The following is a 22,393-nucleotide window of genomic DNA, read 5'->3' as shown; positions in this document are numbered from 1 at the left end:
AAAGAGTCGGACACAACTGAGCAACTTCACGTTCAAGAGGAATAGGAAGCTAATGTCTAGTGGGTACAAAGTTTTTGTTTGGAATGATTAAAAGTTCTGATAAGGGAGAGGGTGATAGTTGCAGAGCACTGTGAATGTTCTTTGTTGTTGTTGTTCACTCAGTCATGTGTGACTTTTGTGACCCCACGGACTGCAGCATGCCAGGCTTCCCTGCCCTTCACTATCTCCCGGACTGTGCTCAAACTCACGTCCACTGAGTCAATGATGCCATCCAACCATCTCATCCTCTTTCGCCCCCTTCTCCTCCTGCCCTCAATCTTTCCCAGCATCAGGGTCTTTTCCAATGAGTTGGCTCTTCGCATCAGGTGGCCAAAGTATTGGAGCTTCAGCATCAGTCCTTCCAATGAATATTCAGGGTTGATTTCCTTTAGGTTTGATCTCCTTGCTATCCAAGGGACACTCAAGAGTCTCCTCCAGCAGCAATGTCACTGAATTGTGCATTTTTAAAAGGTTAGAATGGTTTTTTAAAAATCCTAAAAATCGAAGTTCAAAAAAAAGAATCAACCATTCTAATGACACTGTTCTAAAACTGACTGGTAATGTGTGCACATACCTATGAATATATTAAAAACTGAACTGTATATCTTGAAAGAGTGAACTAGATGGTATGTGAATTATATCTCAATAAAGCTGCTATTTTAAAAAATGGAAGGGATATTATAATTCTTACACTCATAGGTAAGATAATTATGTAAGTAAACATTCCTCTTATTCTAATGAATAGAGTAATTTTTCTTAAAGTTACTAAAATATTTTTTAAATGCCAATTAATGCAATTTTTAACATGTTTGTAAAGGCAGTCCTTCTCAATCTGAACTCTTATTTCCTCTTCTTGTATCTTGCATTAGCTGTCTTAGTCTATTGGGCTAAGATATTGGGCTGCTGTAACAAAGTATCACAGACCAGGTAGTTTATAAACAACAGAAACTTATTTTTCACAGTTCTGGAGGCTGAAATTCTGAGACCAGGATGTCAGTATGGTTCAGTGAGGGCTCTCTTTCAGGTTAAGGACTTCTCATTGTATTTTCACATAGTGGAAGATGGTAGGGACCTCTGCACGATCTTTTTTATTGGGGCAGTAATCCCATTCATGAGGGCTACATCCTCATGACCTAATCACTTGCCAAAGATTCCACCTACTAATAACATGACTTTTGGGAGTTAGGATTTCAACATATGGTCTGGTGCTCAAAAATTCAGACCACAGCTCTATTACTTACAGTACCTTGTTGAAAGGGTGTGGCTAGATATGACACTCTTGCCTTGTTCCTGATCTTAGTGGGAAAGTCTCAAATTTCTCACCATTAAGTCTGATGTTAACTTTAGGTTTTTGTAGATGCTCTTTCTCAAGTGGAGGAAGTTCCCTCTATTCCTAGTCTACTAGGAACTAGTAATTTTTCTTTTTTACTCTGTTGATGATATGAGTTACATTAAATGACTTTTGAATGTTGAAGCAGTCTTGCATTCCTGGGATAAATCCTACTTGTTTTCAGCGTATAATTGTTTTTATATATTATTGGATATATATGTATTAGAAGCACTTAATATGGATCAGGCAATAATCTAAATTCTTTACACATTTTAACAAATGTAATCATTAACAAATGTAATCAAGCTAGAATCAAGATTGCTGGGAGAAATATCAATAACTTCAGATATGCAGATAATACCACTCTAAGGGCAGAAAGTGAAGAGGAACTAAAGAGGCTCTTGATGAGGATGAAAGAGGAGAGTGAAAAAGGTGGCTTAAAATTCAACATTCAAAAAACTAAGAACATGGCATTTGGTCCTATCACTTCATGGCAAATAGACAGGGAAATAGTGAAAACAGCGACAGATTTCACCTTCTTTGGCTCCAAAATCACTGAGGATGGTTAACTGCAGCCACGAAATTAAAACACACTTGGCTCCTTGGAAGAAAAGCTGTGACAAACCTACACAGTATATTAAAAAGTAGAGACATCACTTTGCCAACAAAGGTCCATATGATCAAAGCTGGTTTTTCCAGTAGTCATGTACGGATGTAAGAGTTGGACCATAAAAAAGGCTGAGCGCCAAAGAACTGATGCTTTCAAACTATGGTACTGGAGAAGACTCTCGAGAGTCCCTTGGACAGCAAGGAGACCAAACCAATCAATCCTAAAGGAAATCAACACTGAATAACTCATTAGAAGGACTGATGTTGAAGCTGAAGCTTCAATACTTTGCCACCTGATGTGAAGAGTCAACTCATTAGAAAAGACCCTGATGTTGGGAAAGACTGAAAGCAAAAGAAGAGGGCGACAGAGGATGAGATGGTTGGATAGCATCACTGATTCAATGGACATGAACTTGAGCAAACTCCGGGAGATGGTGAGGGATAGCGAGGCCTAGGGTACTGCAGTCCATGGGGTCACAAAGAGTCAAACACAGTTTAGTGACTCAACAACAACAACAAATCATTAACCAGACTTACACGTGTGTACTTGCTAAGTCACTTCAGTCATGTCTGACTCTTTGCAACTCCATGGACTATAGCCCACCAGGCTCTTCTGTCCATGGGGATGCTCCAGGCAAGAATGCTGGAGTGGGTTGCCATGCCCTCCTCCAGGAACCAAACTTATCAGGATGATGCCATTATTTTTTTATTGTAACAAAATACACATAACATGAAAATTTCCACAGCCATTTTTAAGTATACATACAGTTTAGTGATATTCAGTTCAGTTCAGTTCAGTCACTCAATCGTGTCCGACTATTTGCGACCCCATGAATTGCAGCACGCCAGGCCTCCCAGTCCACCACCATCTCCCAGAGTTCACTCAAACTCACGTCCATCAAGTCGGTGATGCCATCCAGCCATCTTATCCTCTGTCATCCCCTTCTCCTCCTGCCCTCAATCCCTCCCAGCAACAGAGTCTTTTCCAATGAGTCAACTCGTCACATGAGGTGGCTAAAGTACTGGAGTTTCAGCTTTAGCATCATTCCTTCCAAAGAAATCCCAGGGCTGATCTCCTTCAGAATGGACTGGTTGGATCTCCTTGCAGTCCAAGGGACTCTCAAGGGTCTTCTCCAACACCACAGTTCAAAAGCATCAATTCTTCAGTGCTCAGCTTTCCTCACAGTCCAACTCTCACATCCATACGTGACCACTGAAAAAACCATAGCCTTGACTAGACGGACCTTTGTTGGCAAAGTAATAATTCTGCTTTTGAATATGCTATCTAGGTTGGTCATAACTTTTCCTCCAAGGAGTAAGCGTCTTTTAATTTCATGGCTGCAGTCACCATCTGCAGTGATTTTGGAGCCCCCCAAAATAAAGTCTGACACTGTTTCCATTGTTTCCCCATCTATTTGCCATGAAGTGATGGGACCAGATGCCACGATCTTCGTTTTCTGAATGTTGAGTTTTAAGCCAACTTTTTCACTCTCCTCTTTCACTTTCATCAAGAGGCTTTTTAGTTCCTCTTCACTTTCTGCCATAAGGATGGTGTCATATTAAGTACATTTATATTACTATGCAGCTATCATCATTGTCTATCTCCAGAACTTTGTGCTATATATGCATCAGATGGGCTTCCTAAGTGGTTCAGTGGTAAACAATCGCCTGCCAATGCAGGAGCTGCAGAAGAAGTGGGTTCAATCCCTGGGTCCAAAAGATCTCCTCGAGAAGGAAATGGCAACCCGCCCAGTATTCTTGCCTGGGAAAACCCATAGACAGAGGAGGCTGGTGGGCTATAGTCCATGGGGTTGAAGAGTCAGACACAACTTTGTGACTGAGAATGTATGCACATGTATTAGATACTAATTACTATGGTTAAATCTGAGCTTAAATAAGTTACTGTTTCAAAATATTGTATCACAGGATCAAGACTATTCAAACTGATGAGACTAACATGAATGAAGTCTTATGGAGAAAAACAATTTAAAACCTTTGATGAGTCTATTATTTAAATAGATTAAAATAAGGCAAGGTTGATTTTTTTCATGCAATTACTCTGGCAGACTCCAACAATCATAACTGATAGCTGAGAATGCTACCTGAAAGAGTAAACCCAGAGCTCAAGATGAAAATAGCACTATTGTGCAAGCTGCCTATGGTATTTCAAAACTAGTAAGAAAAGCAAATCTTTAATAGAGTAGCATGCATGCATGCTCAGGAGCTCAGTCCTGTCCGACTCTTTGTGACTCTATGGACTGTAGCCTGCCAGATTCCTCTGTCCATGGAATTTTCCAGGCAAGAATACTGGAGTAGGTTGCCATTTCCTTCTCCAGGGGACTCTTCTTGAGCCAGGGATCTAACCTATGTCTCTTGGGTCTCCTGCATTGTCAGGAGGATTCCTTTCCACTGTGGCACCTGCAAAGCCCCTGGATAGAATAGACACAACAGTAATAAATACACTTCATCCTAATTCAAATGTCTTGTTGGTTATAAAATTAAAGTGCACATCACGGGGCAACTAAGCCCGAGCACCACAATAACTGAGCTGGCGCTCTGGAGCCTGCTAGCTGCAACTACTGAGGCCCGAGCACCTAGAGAAGCCTGTGCTCCTCAACAAGAGACGCCACCACAAAGAGAAGCCTGAGACTGCAACTTAAGAGTATCCCCTGCTCAGAGCAACTTGAGAAAGCCCATGCACAGCAACAATGGCCCAGCACAGCCAAAAATCAAATAGATAAAACTTTACAAAATAATAAGGGCATACATATTTTAGACAATAAATCAAGTTTAACAATTCTAACACTCCTTCTGAATACTACTATCAAAGGTTCCAGGTAGTTGAGCCAATCAAGAAGCTAACACCAAACTAAAGCATCACTTTCCCCTCTTGCCCTTTAGTATCCCTGACTTCTTTTGTTTATTTAGATTCTTCATCTTCAAAATACAAAAAGCCAGATTGTGTATATCATTGCCAAAATATAAGACCCAGTCTCATAATATTTGGCTAAAATATCGTGGAAACAAGTCAGAAAGCTAAATTAACCTATTTACATGCTAAGAGCCTAATGGAAGCTTTAAAAAGTTTTTACTGATGTCAGAAAATAATATAAACTATTTAAATTAAAATGAAAGTACAAGAATATGTCTTTGCAACAATGGATGTGAATGTATGCCAAAAATATTAATACTTGGCAACTTATACTGATTAAGTCAGTATTTCAAAACAACAATTAAAATAATGCCTGATGGAAAAACAACTTTTATCAGGAAAAAATCTTGAGGATTAGAATATAACAAATAAGATACTTGAGGAAATAATTATGTCTTAAGAAACAGACCTTTTTTAACCTAAAAGTATATTAAAATGGAATGTAATGTGATCAAATGTGCTATCACTAATTTTTAAAATGATTGTGGCAATCAAAGTACTTCTCTCTATGAATTCGTGTGTATATAACATTATTGTAAGTTGGTACAAGTGTAAGTTGGTCCAGTATATCTTTATTAGCTATTAACATACAGATTATGATTTTATGCAGACATATTTAGGTCAGTAGAGAAAAAAAAAGACAATTGAAAACCTCAGAATCAAGAACTGAAAGAAAATTTAGAAGTCATTTAGCCCTCTCAACTAATAAGAAAATCCCCTCTGAAATGAGCTTATGTGGTTGTGGATCAAGGTTTGGTTTATTGTCCTCCACAATGTGACTGATCACTCATTTTTGCTTTTGTTTTTAAGAAGCAGTGCACTTAAAAAGGTGACCAAGACCACCATTAAAAATGGTGAAAAATATGTTCACATAGGTCTTAAAAAAAAGGAATCCATACTCAGTCCTCATTCACAAGGCATAAAGTCTCAACTAAATTTAACTCTTTATTAGTCATATCAATAGAAAAGTAAAGTCATAATTCATAAATGTGACAAATGTGCTCTGGAAATAATAAATCTCTTGCTACAGAATATGTTTAAACTATAACTTTAACATATATGAATAAATGCTTGGGAATTCCTTGACAGTTCAATGGCGAGGACGGGGCACGTTCACTGCTGTGGCCTGGATTTGATCCCTGGTAAGAACTAAGATCCCTCAAGCTGCACGGTGCAGTTTTAAAAAAAATGCTTGGTTGATAATCCAAGTAATTCCACTTATTTAATTCATGGTTACATCTAATTCAACATCAAAAATGTTATCTCAAAAATTAAGTAAAGCTAAAACATAATATGCACGTTTTTAGCAAAGTAGATGTAGTTTTGTGACGCTTGGGGAAAATATTAGCAATAACATTTAATTTCACAGAAATGTCACATTCAGCAGATATTCTAAAAAATGTTACTTTTTATAGCATGCTCACTTAGCAAAATATGGAATGACCATATGTGAAAATGAGCACTTTCATAAAATGGTCAGATGGTGAAATAATATCAGAAATACTAGTTAACAAGCACATTTTTAAGTGTAATTAATTTATTTTAATTGGAGGCTAATTACTTTACAATATTGTGGTGGTTTTTGCCATACATTGACATGAATCAGCCACGGTGTACAGGTGTTCCCCATACTGAATCCCCCACCCTATCCCTCCGGGTTGTCCCAGAGCACCAACTTTGAGTGCCCTGCTTCATGCATTGAACTTGCATTGGTCATCTATTTCACATATGGTAATATACATGTTTCAGTGCTAGTCTCTCATATCGTCCCACCCTCGCCTTCTCCCACAGAGTCCAAAAGTCTGTTCTTTGCATCTGTGTCTTTTTTGCTGTCTTGAATATAGGGTCATCATTACTGTCTTTCTAAATTTCATATATATGTGTTAGTATACTGTATTGGTGTTTCTCTTTCTGACTTACTTCACTGTGTATAATAGGCTCCAGTTTCGTTCACCTCATTAGAACTAACTCAAAGGTGTTCTTTTTTATAGCTGAGTAACATTCTATTGTGTTTATGTACAACTTCCTTATTCATTCATCTGCTGATGGACATCTAGGTTGTTTCCATGTCCTGGCTATTGTAAACAGTGCTGCAATGAACACTGAGGTACATGTGTCTCTTTCAACTCTGGTTTCCTCAGTGTGTATGCCCAGTAGTGGGATTGCTGGGTTGTATGGCAGTAGGGTTGTAAGCCTTTGACTGTGTGGATCACAATAAACTGTGGAAAATTCTGAAAGAGATGGGAATACCAGACCACCTGACCTGCCTCTTGAGAAACCTATATGCAGGTCAGGAAGCAAAGGAGAAAAGGAAAGATATAAGCATCTGAATGCAGAGTTCTAAAGAATAGCAAGAAGAGATAAGAAAGCCTTCCTCAGCAATCAAGGCAAAGAAATAGAAGAAAACAACAGAATGGGAAAGACTAGAGATCTCTTCAAGAAAATTAGAGATACCAAGGGAACATTTCATGCAAAGATGGGCTCGATAAAAGGACAGAAATGGTATGGACCTAACAGAAGCAGAAGATATTAAGAAGAGATGGCAAGAATACACAGAAGAAATGTACAAAAAAGATCTTCACAACCAAGATAATCACGATGGTGTGATGACTCACCTAGAGCCAGACACCTTGGAATGTGAAGTCAAGTGGGCCTTAGAAAGCATCACTAGGAGCAAAGCTAGTGGAGGTGACAGAATTCCAGTTGAGCTATTTCAAATCCTGAAAGATGATGCCGTGAAAGTGCTGCACTCAGTATGCCAGCAAATTTGGAAAATTCAGCAGTGGCCACAGGACTGGAAAATGTCAGTTTTCATTCCAATCCCAAAGAAAGGCAATGCCAAAGAAGGCTCAAACTACCACACAATTGCACTCATCCCACACACTAGTAAAGTAATGCTCAAAATTCTCCAAGCCAGGCTTCAGCAATACGTGAACCGTGAACTTCCTGATGTTCAAGCTGGTTTTAGAAAAGGCAGAGGAACCAGAGACCAAATAGCCAACATCCTCTGGATCATGGTAAAAGCAAGAGAGTTCCAGAAAAACATCTATTTCTGCTTTATTGACTATGCCAAAGCCTTTGACTGTGTGAATCACAATAAACTGTGGAAAATTCTGAAAGAGATGGGAATACCAGACCACCTGACCTGCCTCTTGAGAAATCTGTATGCAGGTCAGGAAGCAACAGTTAGAATTGGACATGGAACAACAGACTGGTTCCAAACAGGAAGAGGAGTACGTCAAGGCTGTATATTGTCACCCTGCTTATTTAACTTATATGCAGAGTACATAATGAGAAATGCTGGGCTGGAAGAAGCACAAGCTGGAATCAAGATTGCCAGGAGAAATATCAATAACCTCAGATATGCAGATAACACCACCCTTATGGCAGAAAGTGAAGAGGAACTCAAAAGCCTCTTGATGAAGGTGAAAGAGGAGAGTAAAAAAGTTGGCTTAAAACTCAACATTCAGAAAACAAAGATCATGGCATCTGGTCCCATCACTTCATGGGAAATAGTGGAAACAGTGTCAGACTTTATTTTTGGGGGCTCCAAAATCACTGCAGATGGTGACTGCAGCTGTGAAATTAAAAGACGCTTACTCCTCGGAAGAAAAGTTATGACCAACCTAGATAGCATATTGAAAAGCAGAGACATTACTTTGCCAACAAAGGTCCGTCTAGTCAAGGCTATGGTTTTTCCTGTGGTCATGTATGGATATGAGAGTTGGACTGTGAGGAAAGCTGAGCACTAACGAATTGATGCTTTTGAACTGTGGTGTTGAAGACTCTTGAGAGCCCCTTGGACTGCAAGGAGATCCAACCAGTCCATTCTGAAGGAGATCAGCCCTGGGATTTCTTTGGAAGAAATGATGCTAAAGCTGAAACTCCAGTACTTTGGCCACCTCATGCGAAGAGTTGACTCACTGGAAAAGACTCTGATGCTGGGAGGGATTAGGGACAGGAGGAGAAGGGGACGACAGAGGATGAGATGGCTGAATGGCATCACTGACTCGATGGACGTGAGTCTGAGTGAACTCCAGGAGTTGGTGATGGACAGGGAGGCCTGGCGTGCTGCGATTCATGGGGTCACAAAGAGTTGGACACGACTGAGCAACTGAACTGAACTGAGGTCCCATTTGTTTATTTTTGTTTTTAATTCCATTATTCTGGGAAGTGGGTCATAGAGGATATTGCTATGATTTATGTCAGAGAGTGTTCTTCTTATGTTTTCCTCTAAGAGTTTTATAGTTTCTCACCTATGTTTAGATCTTTAATCCATTTTAAGTTTATTTTTTGTATGGTATTAGAAAGTATTCTAGTTTCATTTTTTACAGGTGGTTGACCAGTTTTCCCAGGATGACTTATTAAATAGATTGTCTTTTCTTCATTGTATATTTTTGCCTCCTTTATCAAAGATAAGGTGTCCACAGGTGTATGGATTTATCTCTGGGCTTTCTATTTTGTTCCATTGATCTATATTTCTGTCTTTGTGCCAGCACTATACAGTCCTGATGACAGTATGTAGCTTTGTAGTACAGTCTGAAGTAAGGCAGGTTGATTCCTCCAGTTCCATTCTTTCTCAAGATTGCTTTGCCTATTCAGGGTTTTTTTGGTGTTTCCATACAAATTGTGAAATTATTTGCTCTAGCTCTGTGAAAAATACCACTGGTAGTTTGATATGGATTGTGCTGAGTCTATAGATTGCTTTGGGTAATATACTCATTCTTCCAATCCATGAACATGGCATATTTTTCCATCTATTTGTGTCATCTTTGATTTATCAGTGTTTTATAGTTTCCTATATATAGGTCTTTAGTTTCTTTAGGTAAATTTATTCCTAAGTATTTTATTCTTTTCATTGCAATGGTGAATGGGATTGTTTCCTTAATTTCTCTTTCTGTTTTCTCACTGTTAGTATATAGGAATGCAAGGGACTTGTGTATTGATTTTATATCCTGCAACTTTACTTTATTCATTGATTAGCTCTAGTAATTTTCTGGTGGTGTCTTTAGAGTTTTCTATGTAGCGGATCATGTCAGCTGCAAGCAGTGAGAGTTTTACTCCTTCTTTTCCAATCTGGATTCCTTTTATTTCTTTTTCTGCTCTGATTGCTGTGGCTAGGACTTCCAAAACTATGTTGAATAGTAGTGGTGGGAATGGGCACCCTTGTCTCATTCCTGATTTTAGAGGAAATGTTTTCAGTTTTTCACCATTGAGGATAATGTTGCTGTGGATTTGTCATATATGGCTTTTATTATGCTGAAGTATGTTCCTTCCGGAGAAGGCAATGGCACCCCACTCCAGTACTCTTGCCTGGAAAATCCCATGGATGGAGGAGCTTGGAAGGCTGCAGTCCATGGGGTCACTGAGGGTTGAACATGACTGAGTGACTTCACTTTCACTTTTCACTTTCATGCATTGGAGAAGGAAATGGCAACCCACTCCAGTGTTCTTGCCTGGAGAATCCCAAGGATGGGGAAGCCTGGTGGGCTGCCATCTATGGGGTCACACAGAGTCCGACACGACTGAAGTGACTTAGCAATAGCAATAGCATGTTCCTTCCATGCCTGCTTTCTGGCGAGTTTTTATCATAAATGGGTGTTGAATTTTGTCAGTCAAAGACTTTCTCTGCATCTATGGAGATAATCATATGGTTTTTATCTTCCATTTGTTAATATGGTGTATCACATTGATTGATCTGTGAATACTGAAGAATCCTTGCATCCCTAGGATAAAGCTCACTTGGTCATGATGTATGATCTTTTTAATATGTTGTTGGATTCTGTTTGCTAGAATTTTGTTGAGGATTTTTGCATCTATGTTCATCAGTGATACTGGCCTGTAGTTTTCTTTTTTTTGTAGCATCTTTGTCTAGTTTTGGTATTAGGGTGATGTTTGCCTCATAGAATGAATTCAGGAGATTACCTTCCTCTGCAATTTTCTGGAAGAGTGAGTAGGACAGGTTTTAGCTCTTCTCTAAATTTTTGGTAGAATTCACCTGTGAAACCATCTGGTCCTGGGCTTTTGTTTGTTGAAAGATTTTTGATTACACCTTTGATTTCCGTGAACAACCACATTTTTATAACAGAATGACTGTAATATATGTCAGAGTATCTTGTATATTTTTTAAACATACTGTATACTGACGGAAGGTTTATTTTTATAAAATAAGGATCCTAGAAGTATTTTTAAGAGTGTCAACAAACAGGAACACTTTTCAGTTATTGTGTAACCTCCATTTTCCATGCATTCTTATGGGTATTTATTAGAAACTAATTCTTAAATGTGCTTTTAAAAATCATATCCTGTATGTTAACTTTGGTCAATTTTTTTATCCTCCTTAAAAAATAATTCAAAATAATAAAATTGTATAACAGTTTTAGAAAAGAAACTAAAAAGCATGAGAAAAAGTTCGAGTTTTTTCTCCTTTACTTCCTTATAATTGGATGTAACTAGAGAAAGTGTGGGGAGAGACTTGATATTATTAAGGGTCTTTTTCAGTAATACACATTAAAGGAATTTGGATTTTATTCTAAGGGCAATAGGTATCAAACTAGGATTTATCAAGTAGGGAGTATCTGACTAGATTTATTATCAAGAAAGATCACTCTTGTTGCTAGGAGGAAAACTCAATTGGAAACAAAGAAATGGCTAGTGATCTGGAGAAAGTGTATCCTCAGTGTGTCCTATTCTTTCCCATAATGCTATAATCACTTGTTGGGGGTCCCCAAGTTGTCCTTCCCCAACCCCCATTAGACTGCAAATTCAGTAAGTCATAGGCTTCATCGATTCTCGTCACTTCTAGGTAGTATGTATTCCAGGATCCCAACAGAGGGACATTCTACCAAAAAGCTGACCATTAATCTTCAAAGCTATCAAAGTGATCATGAAAAATAAGGAGAGTCTGAGACTGTCATAGCCAAGAGGAATGTAAAGAGACATGACAGCTAAATGCAATGTAGTATCAGAGTTGGGATCCTGGAACAGTAAAGGGCATTAGGTAAAAATTAAGGAAAACTGAATAAAGAATGGCTTTAAGAAATAAAAAAGTTACTAACTTCTTACTTTGAAAAAGTTTTGCCACCATTTCTAGGTTGCAGCACAGTATCAGACTACCTGGGTTTAAAGATCAGATCCATCAATTATTAGCTCCATAACCTTTTGGACAGGTAACTTAACTGCTCAATACTCAGTTTCTCTCATCTGCAAAAAGGTATCAAGACTATCTTAATGTCACAAGGTTGTTTTGAAAGCTACTACCAGAACTACAGTAATATTCAATAAAAGTTACCCATTATCAGACTATTTTTTTCTAATTTGAGCAAAGTTACTTAGTATCTCAAGAAAGTAAGTTATATAAATTTGACTGAGAGAAATTAAGTTTTCTGTTACAGCTGATCCTTAAACAACAGGAGTTTGAACTGCACAGATCCACCTACATGCAATTTTTTTTTTCAACTGTAAATACTACCATACTACAAGGGTCCGAAGTTGATTGAATCTGAGATGCAGACCATGGACAAAGGAGAATCACCCATATAAGGAGGACCAATATAAATTATATGCAGATATGCAACTATGCTGTGGGTGGCACCCCTAACCCCACACTGTTCAAGAGTCAACTGTACTCATTTACATGAAATGTAATGAAAGAGAAAAAAGGAAAAACTCTATTAAATAATTTCACCCAGGATTATTAGCATTGGTTTGCATGCGTGTGTTAGTCACTCAGTCATGTCTGACTCTGCGACCCCGTGGACTATGGCCCACCAGGCTCCGCTGTCCATGGAATTCTCCAGGCAAGAAACTGTAGTTGGTACCCATTCCCTTCTCCAGGGGATCTTCCTGACCCAGGGATCAAATCTGGGTCTCCTGCATTGCAGGCAGCTTCTTTACCATCTGAGCCACCAGGGAAGCCGGAGCTTCCTACACTGGTTTTCATGAAGTCGTAAACCTTACTAGAATCTATTGGTATTTCACTAATAATATTTTTTGAACTAGTAATTACTTTAATTATTGGGTTAGATATGCAAATCATCCTTTTAAAAATACTAAATAGGGACTTCCCTAGTGGTCCAGTGGTTAAGACTCCGTGTTCCCAATACAGGAGGTCCAGGTTCATTCCCTAGTTAGGGAACTAGATCCCACATGCTGCAACTAAGATCCAGGGCAGCCAAATAAATTAATGTTAAAAAAAAAAATAAAAAAATACTAAATAAAATGTATATATTTTATATTATTTACATTATTCATAGTTGTTCCTACCCTTCTAGGTCACAAAAGCATACAGCAGACTTCTTTTTATAAAAATAAATATAATGAAATTAATACAATACAATAATAAAATACCTTTTAATTGGTGAAATCTCAGAGGCAAGTTATATTACTGCACAGTAATTCCTTTTACCTTCTTCCCATATTACACATTACTAAAGCCAACAATTTGACATATTTGTTTTTCAGCAATAGAAATACTAGGGCTAAAAATTATCTATTATACCAAGTTAAAATCAAACCATACCAAGACAAAACCAAAACTGTGCTATGCTAGTTGCTCACTCGTGTCCGATTCTTTGTGACCCCATGGACTATAACCCACCAGGTTCCTCTGTCCATGGGGATTCTCCAGGCAAGAATACTGGAGAGGGTTGCCATGCCCTCCTCCAGGGGATGTTCCCAACTCAGGGATTGAACCCAGGTCTCCAGCATTACAGGTGGATTCTTTACCATCTGAGTCACTAGAGAAGCCCCAAACCAAAACTACTTAACATTTAATTTCAAAAGAGGAAATTAATGATAAAAAATACAGAAGGAGCTATATTAACCAAAATATATGTCAAACTGCCTAAGAAAACAGAGAGGTTTTTGTTTTGTTTCCTTTCCCTCTGTCCCATTGAGTGACAGTTGCCACTGACACAATCCCAGGGCAAGGATGTAATCAAAGGTTTTCAGTTTCAGCACCAGCTACCAAATACTGGCCCCACTACCCAGGGAGAATAGAGAAGTTTTTAAATATCACAGCTGGGTTTTTTTCTAAAGCTAAGATGTCTGTATATATATTTAAATACTAGGTACTCAAAATCCCACCTTCATAAATTAAGAGAAAATAATAAGCCCCAAGAGAAATCCTTATCATGAGACCTGTTTAAAACACACAACAAAGAAGGTAAAGAAATACATTCCAGATTAATTAACTAGAAGTATAAATTATGTTATTGTTCTATTTGACCCAAATAATGCCAATACCTATTCCAGAGATACGCTGTTTTAAAAAAAATGTTAAGAACCCATTAAGGTGTTTTGGGGGGAGGAGGAGTTCTTAATGAATTCTTATTTTATAAATGGGTTGATCCAAAAACAATATATCACCAAAACACCTGGCTTAAAATACTGTACGGTATTCGCTCATGATCTAGCTTTATGTTACTACGTGCTTTCATTTATCAAATATTTATTGATCATGTACCACAAATACATTTTAATTTAAAAGGATAACAAATCAGCTACAGTAAACTATAATAGCAGATGTGCTAAAACTCAGCAAAGTATGTAGACAGTGTTATAGAAGCACAAGAGTGACACCCCATCTTTTTAGAGTGAGACTTAGGTAGAGATGACGAAATAGTCAGACATTGAAATGGAGAGGCATTAATTCATCCCTAACCCTCTTCAAATCTCAACATCCAGTCACAAAGAAATTTAGAATCTCTAGGCTCTAAAACCTTCTTACCTATTTCCTCTGCTACCACCTAGTCCAAGATAACACCATCATCACCTGCTCTTGCCCTGGTCCAATCTGTCACAGTGTCGGCAAGGGACCTTGGACCTTTTAAAAACATAAACTGAATTGTATTATCTCCCTAGGTAAAAGGCTTCAGTGACTTCCTCTTGCTTTTGGATAGAGGTCAGTACCCCTGACCTGGTCATCTAATACGTGTGGTCTCGGCCTACTTTATAAACCTCATTTCACACTAGTCTTACAGTCTCACCCACCCTCACTTCTTCACACCAGCTATACTAACCTTTATTCAATATTTCTAGTAAGCCATGCTCCGTTATTTATTCAGGCTTTTGAATCTTCAGTCCTTTTAGCTGAAAACTAGTAGGTTTGGGGGGGCTTCCTCGGTGACTCAACGGTAAAGAATCTGCCTGCCAATGCAGGAGACATGGGTTCTATCCCTGGGTCAGGAAGAACCCCTGCAGAAGGAAATGACAACCCACTCCAGTATTCCTGCCTAGTAAATCCCCTGGATAGAGGAGTCTGGCGGGCTACAGTCCATAGGGTCGCAAACAAGTCGGACATAAGTTAGGAACTACACAACAGCAGGTTTTTCAGAATAGGGAATGCCACACTCAAAGCCCCTGAAGTAAGAAAAAATTAACTCAGGGGTCCCTCTTCTAGAACTTTTTGAACTTAACCCAAATATCACTGAATTATGGTTCGCTTCTCTACAGTATATAATCTCTTAAGACGGTAAGACCCAAATATGTTCTATTCTCCAATGTCCATCACAGTGCCTGACACAGTAAGTAATTAGTGATATAATATATAGAACTCCTACTACATGTGAAACTCTCCGCTACGTGCTTTACCACTGTATGAGGTAGCTTCGATTTTACTCCTCATTTAACAAGCAAAGAAGTTAGAATAGTTATGTACCTAGCCTAAAATTCTTGCTGTTGTTCAGTCACTAAGTCATGTCCAACTCTTTTGAGATCCAGCTATTACGAGGTAGAGCTGGAATTCAAATCCATCAAGAGTTACTATCAATTTCATGTTCTGTACCACTAAACAATACCATTTATTCAAGGAAGCCCAGGATAAGAAAACAATATATACAGAGGCTTATAACTTTCATTATGGGAAAAAAACACATAAACTGTTCATTATGGTACAATATAGAAGGCATGGAGGGTGGCACCTACCAGACTTGTGATTAGAGCAGAACCTGGAGAAATAAAACATCAGAGTCTGCTCTATTAGAGAATTAATACCATACTAAAGCAATGGTGATGGGCAGGGAGGCCTGGTGTACTGTGATTCATGGGGCCACAAAGAGTCGGACACGGCTGGGCAACTGAACTGAACTGAAGGCAATGGGAAACATGAAAGGTTTTGACAGAGAATTCATCACCAGATAAGCAGATTTTCAACATGGTAAATGAAAATAAGTAAAACAATTAAGAAGCTTTTGCAATAATTCAGTAGATGCACGTGTACGTACGAACAAATTGAGGAAGCTCCTATTTTTATGACTTGTATTTTCTCTGTCATATAAGAAGTGAAAAAATGAATAGGGAGGATGCCCACTCTTATCACTTCTATTGAACATAGTATTGGAAATCCTAGCCACAGCAATCAGACAAAAAAATAAAACATATCCAAATTGGAAGGGAAGAGGTAAAACTGTCACTATTTGCAAATGACAAGATACTCTCTGCAAAGGCATTAAATTCTCCACACAAAAACCCTTAGAACCAATAAATGAATTCAGTAAGGTAGCAGGATACAAGATTAATATAAAGAAATTTGTCACATTACTTTATACTAACGATGAAATATCAGAAATAGAATGCAAAAATATAATCCTGCTTAAAATTATGTCAAAAAGAAATACCTAGAAATAGACTTAAACAAGGAGATGAAAGACCTATATGCTGAAAATTATAAAACATTGATAAAGGAAATTGAAAATTATTAAAAGAATGGAAAGATCTCCCATGCTCTTGGATTGGGAGAACTAATATTGTTAAAATGGCTTATCTCACACAAAGCAATCTACAGATCTCATATAATCACTATCAAAATACCCATGACATTTTTCACAGAACTAGAACAAATAATACTAAAATTTACATGGACCCACAAAAGACCCAGAATTGCCAAAGCAATCTTGATGAAAAAGAACAAAGCTGGAGGCATAATCCTTCTACACTTCAGAGATTACTGCTGTTGCTGCTGCTGCTGCTGCTGCTGCTAAGTCACTTCAGTCGTGTCTGACTCTGTGCAACCCCACAGATGGCAGCCCACCAGGCTCCCCTGTCCCTGGGATTCTCCAGGCAAGAACACTGGAGTGGGTTGCCATTTCCTTCTCCAATGCATGAAAGTGAAAAGTGAAAGTGAAGTCGCTCAGTCGTGTCCAACCCTCAGTGACCCCAAGGACTGCAGCCTTCCAAGCTCCTCCATCCATGGGATTTTCCAGGCAAGAGTACTGAAGTGGGGTGCCATTGCCTTCTCTGTCAGAGACTACTACAAAGCTACAGTAATCAAAACAGCCTAATGTTGGCATAAAAAAGATATATGGATCAATGAAACAGAATAGGGAGGCCAGAAATAAACCCACATATTTATATAGTCAATTAATATACAAGACAGCAATCAAATACAACAGAGAAAAGATAATCTCTTCAGTAAGTGGTGTTGGGAATACTGGGCTGCTACTTGTAAATTAATGAAATTAGGACATTCCCTCACACCATATACAAAAATGAGCTCAAAATGTTTTAAAGACCTAAATATAAGACATGACACCATGAAGAGACTCCTAGAAGAGAACATAGGCAAAACATTCTCAGATATAAATTGTAGGAATATTTTCTTAGATTAGTCTCCCAAGGCAAAAGAAAACAAAAATAAATATAACCTAAACAAAATTAAATGTTTTGCACAGCAAAATAAACTGTCAACAAAATGAAAAGATAACCTATGAACTGGGAAAAAATATTTGCAAACGATGTGATTGATGAGTAATAGCCAAGAATATAAACACCCCATACAATTAACTGTCAAAAAACAAACAACCTAATCAAAGACCTAAGTAGACATTTCTCCAAAAAAGACATACAGGTGCCCAACAGGCACAAGAAAAGACACTCAACATCACTAATTATTAATGTGAATCAAAACAAGAATGAGGTATCACCTCATACTGGTTAGAATGGCTATCATCAAAAAAAGTCTATAGATAATAAACGCTGGAGGGAGTGTGTGAAGGAAAGGGAACCTCCTATACTGTTGATGGGAATGTAAATTGGTACAGACACTTTTGCAAACAGTATGTAAGTTCCTTTAAAAACTAAAAATAGAGTTACACACACACACACAATGGAGTATTACTCGGTCATTACAATGAATGTTATTTGCAACAACATGGATGGGCCTAGAGAATATTAAACTAACTGAAGTCAGTCAGAAAAAGACAAATATTATATGATATCATTTATATATAGAATCTGAAAAATAATACAAATGAATCTATATACAAAACAGAAACAGATTCACAGACACAGAAAACAAACTAATGGTTACTAAAGAGGAAAGAGTAGGGAGGACGAATGAACTAGGAGTATGGATTAACAGAACAAAATACTATACATAAAATAGATAAGCAATGAGGATTTACTGTATATAGTACAAGGCACTATATTCAATATCTTATAATAACCTACAATGGAAAATAATCTGAAAAAAAAAAGAAATATATATATACCTAAACTACTGCTGTAGTGCTCGTTTCGGCAGCACATATACTAAAATTGGAACGATACAGAGAAGGTTAGCAAGGCCCCTGCGCAAGGATGACACGCAAATTCGTGAAGTAGGCGTTCCATATTTTTAAAAATAAAATAAAATAAATAAATAAACTACTGCTGTATACCTGAAACTAACACAATACTATAAATCAACCATACTTCAATTTTTTAAGTGTATCTAAATTAAACTTCATAGAGATTTTACGTAAGAGATAATCTTTGTTCCTAGCAAATACATACAAAAGTATTAAGGAAGATGCAGTACAACTGTAACATACTACTCTTAAATGTTTCAAGTAAAGAACATACATATATAACAGATACATACAACAAGTTATATGTGTGTATATATTATATATATGAGAGTGATAAAATGTGACAAAATATTGAAATTAATCTGGGTAAAGGGAATGTGGGAATTCTCTGTACTATTACAATTTTTCCGTAAATTTGAAATTATTTTACAAAATTATTCAAAATTATTCTTAAAAATAATCAGTGAATAAAAAGGCAGTTCAAGAATAAAAATATCTGAATTGAAGATGTCAGAGGTCATACAATCCTAGATGTTATAAGATACAAGTTTGGCCACGAAAGTGGGCAGTTGAAGTATAATGCAGATAAAGTCACTGAAACTGGTCACATTTGAAACACTTTCCCTCCCATTTCATTATATTGCACAGTTTCTATGAAACTTCACTTACTGATTTCACCTGAAGTTCTTTAATCTCTAAAATTCCTTTCACTCTTCTTTTGAAGCCTTTAGTGCTTATACTATTTTATAATGTAGTTACCAGTGCAAATCTACTAACCAATTAAAGAGTTGCATAGTTCCCTTTCCTTATAACTAATGAAGATCTTAACAGAATTTCAAATCTCTATCTCTTTGATATCCTATTAAACAGACTACCACTTTTCAGGTTTATTATCTTGAGTCCTACTCAGAAGTATTTGAGAGTCCCGTGAACTGCAAAGAGATCAAATCAGGCAATCCTAAAGGAAATCAACCCTGAATATTCATTGGAAGGGCTGATGCTGAAGCTACAATACTTTGGCCATCTGACGAGAAGAGCCAACTCATTGGAAAAGACCCTGATGCTGGGAAAGATTGAAGGCAAAAGGAGATGCAGGCGGCAGAGGATGAGAAGGTTAGATAGCACACCGACTCAATGGACATGAATCTGAGCAAATTCTGGGAGATAGTGAAGGACAGGGAAGCCTGGTGTGCTGCAGTCCATGGAGCTGCAAAGAGTCAGACAAAACTTAGCAACTGAACAACAACAACAACAGAAGTATTTAACCTATGTGATACAAATGTTATTAAACTGAATACAAATGTTAACGTCAGCTACTATATCAAAGTTGGTGATAATAATGGCACATCACCCCCTACTGTACCAGGCATCCCTGCATCCCAGATCTCTCTGACTTAAATTTCCAGAAGTTATCACCTGGTTACTCCAAAGGATGAAAGATCCAACCATCTGCCTTATGACTTTCATCCAAACCTTCCATATTTAGTTTCACTCCATACACAGGCCATCAGAGGTGGCTGCTGCCTCCAATTCTAAAAATTACCAGGATTTCACAGCTCCCCTTGGTTTGTTTCTTTTTGGCTCCCTCCTCCACAGGCTTATGTTTATTTTCTTTGGTTCTGCTAAGTTAGTGGCCACTCATTCATCCATTTAATAAATTATTATCTCCTCTAGTAATGTCTTTTTATAAACCCCTATTATCTCCTCTCCTATTCTCTTTATCTTTGTAAGTCTATGCCTTTTTTTTTTTTAATTCTTTTACTGTCATTCTGTGGGATTTCAGTAAGGGCAAAAATAAACATGTGTACTCTATCATCATGCTGAAGCAGAAGTGCCATTCTAGCATTTTAAACAATGAAGTTGGATTTAAAATGTAATTTCCAATCTGAGTGCTTCTGCAAATGTAACGAGGGTAGCTCTGAACTATTTTCAATATTTTTAGAAGGTTAACAAAAAACACATTTACCCATGAAAAGACCATGCAAGATGAAACTAAACTACTCTACTCATTACCCTTGGTTCATTTATTCCTTCAACAAAGATGTACAGACTGATTACAATAAATCCTATAACTGTCCTAAATCCCAGGGAATTAATAGTAAGTGAAATAAAGTCTCTGACTTCCTGAAGTTTCCACTGTAGCAGGATAGACAAACAATAAGCAAATATGTATCTTATTCTAATCATAAGCTCTGACTGGTGATTGTGTATCTTCGATTAATTAATCATTTTTAAAAGAAAATAATGTAATTAGTAAAAAAAATCACAATAAGTACTCATAGAATTTAAAAATGAGATTATCTTCTGTAACTCATAAATAACTAGTATGAACGAACAAAGAGGAGAAGGAATGAAGTCATTTTTCCAAAGGGGATAGACGGTGGGGATCTATGCTGTATCAAAAGATTCTTGATACAAGACATTCATTGACCATTTACTGTGGTGGCATTATTCTGCAGTATTATTTATAGCACAGAAAATTTGGAAACAATGTAGACATCCAATAGTCAAGGAAAGCTTAGGTAAACATAATTCATAAATATAATAAATGCAGCTATTAAAAATAATGCTGAGAAATACTAATGACATGACAAAATGCTTATAATAGTAAGGACAAAAGCTGGATATAAAACTATATACAATGTAATCTCAAATCCGTAAAACAAAATACAAATCTGTCTAGAAAAAAACCTAGAAGCAAATACATTGAAACTTTACCCTAGATTCTACATCAATGGTTTTTAATAGCATCCTCATCCTCCGGTAACTTTGTTAGAAATGCAGATTCTCAAGAGCCCACTCTCAGCCCACCAGCCCCAGACTTATGGGTTGAGAAACTCTGGGAATGGTGCTTAGCAATTTGTGGTTTAACTAGCCCTCCAGGTGAGGCTGAAGTTCATTAAAGTTTGGGACTACTGCTCCAGATAAGGAGATCATGGGCCAAGTTTTCCTTCCTTTTATAATAAAATTCCCCTTGACTTCTCTATGTGGGGTATAGAGGCTAAGAGCATTGGCTTTGGAGTCAGACAGACTTGAACGTGAGTCTTTGTTTCAGCAGTTAGCTAAGTGGCTGGCCTTGGTCATACTGCTTTACCTGTCTATCAACACTACTCCAATTCACTCTCTCCTGCTTTACATAGTTTCTGACAAGAAGCCTAGGTAAGGCTTCTTACTTTTTTTCTGACTTCTTTCAGGATTTTCTTGTTAACTTTGGTTTTCTACAGTTTGAAATATAATATACCTAGGCATACCTTCTTGATATTTCTCTTGATGGTGTTCAGTTAGCTTCCTGGATCTAGTTTGGTGTCTGTCATTAGTTTTGGAAATTCTTGGCCGTTATTTTTTTTTTAATATTTACATTTATTTAGTCGCACTAAGTCTTAGTTGTAGTATGTGGGATCTAGTTCCCTGACCAGGGCTCGAATCTGGGCCCCCTCGTATTGGGAGTGTGGAGTTTTAATCACTGGACTGCCAGGGACATCTCTCCTCTTGGCTGTTATTATTTTAAATATTTCTTGTGCTTCATTCTTTGATTCCTTTTCTTCTGGTAATTCCAATTATGTGTATTTCAGACCTTTTAAAATTGTCCCAGTACTTGGATGTTCTGGTTTTTCTTTGGTTTTTCATTTTCTCTCTCTGCATTTCAGTTTGGGAAGTGTCCAGTGGCATCATCTTCGAGCTCAATGATTCTTTCCCCAGTCACATTAAGTCTACTGATGGGCACATCAAAGGTATTCTTTCATTTCCATTACAGTACATTTGGTCTCTGATATTCCTTTTTCTTTCTTGGAGCTTTCATCTCTCCACTTGAAATACTCATCTGTTCTTGCATGTTGTCTACTTTTTCCATTGCAGCCCTTAACATATTAGTCATAGTTATTAAATTCTTTATCTGATAATTCCAAAATTTGTACA

The 22,393-nt window shown here is 37.5% G+C and overlaps 1 protein-coding gene and 1 non-coding gene across 4 annotated transcripts in view; one reads left to right on the top strand and one right to left on the bottom strand.

The window, feature by feature from the left end:
- Positions 1-22,393, bottom strand: part of EFCAB2 (EF-hand calcium binding domain 2) — a 114,467-nt gene that overhangs the window by 83,616 nt on the left and 8,458 nt on the right. The window lies entirely within an intron of this gene.
- LOC138991322 (U6 spliceosomal RNA) lies at positions 18,417-18,527 on the top strand. Its single transcript, XR_011467344.1, has one exon. It is a non-coding gene; the product is annotated as a U6 spliceosomal RNA (small nuclear RNA).

This window comes from Bos mutus, chromosome 16 (assembly GCF_027580195.1).
Source record: "Bos mutus isolate GX-2022 chromosome 16, NWIPB_WYAK_1.1, whole genome shotgun sequence".
Taxonomy (NCBI): domain Eukaryota; kingdom Metazoa; phylum Chordata; class Mammalia; order Artiodactyla; family Bovidae; genus Bos; species Bos mutus.
This window is presented reverse-complemented; position numbering and strand designations above follow the sequence as displayed.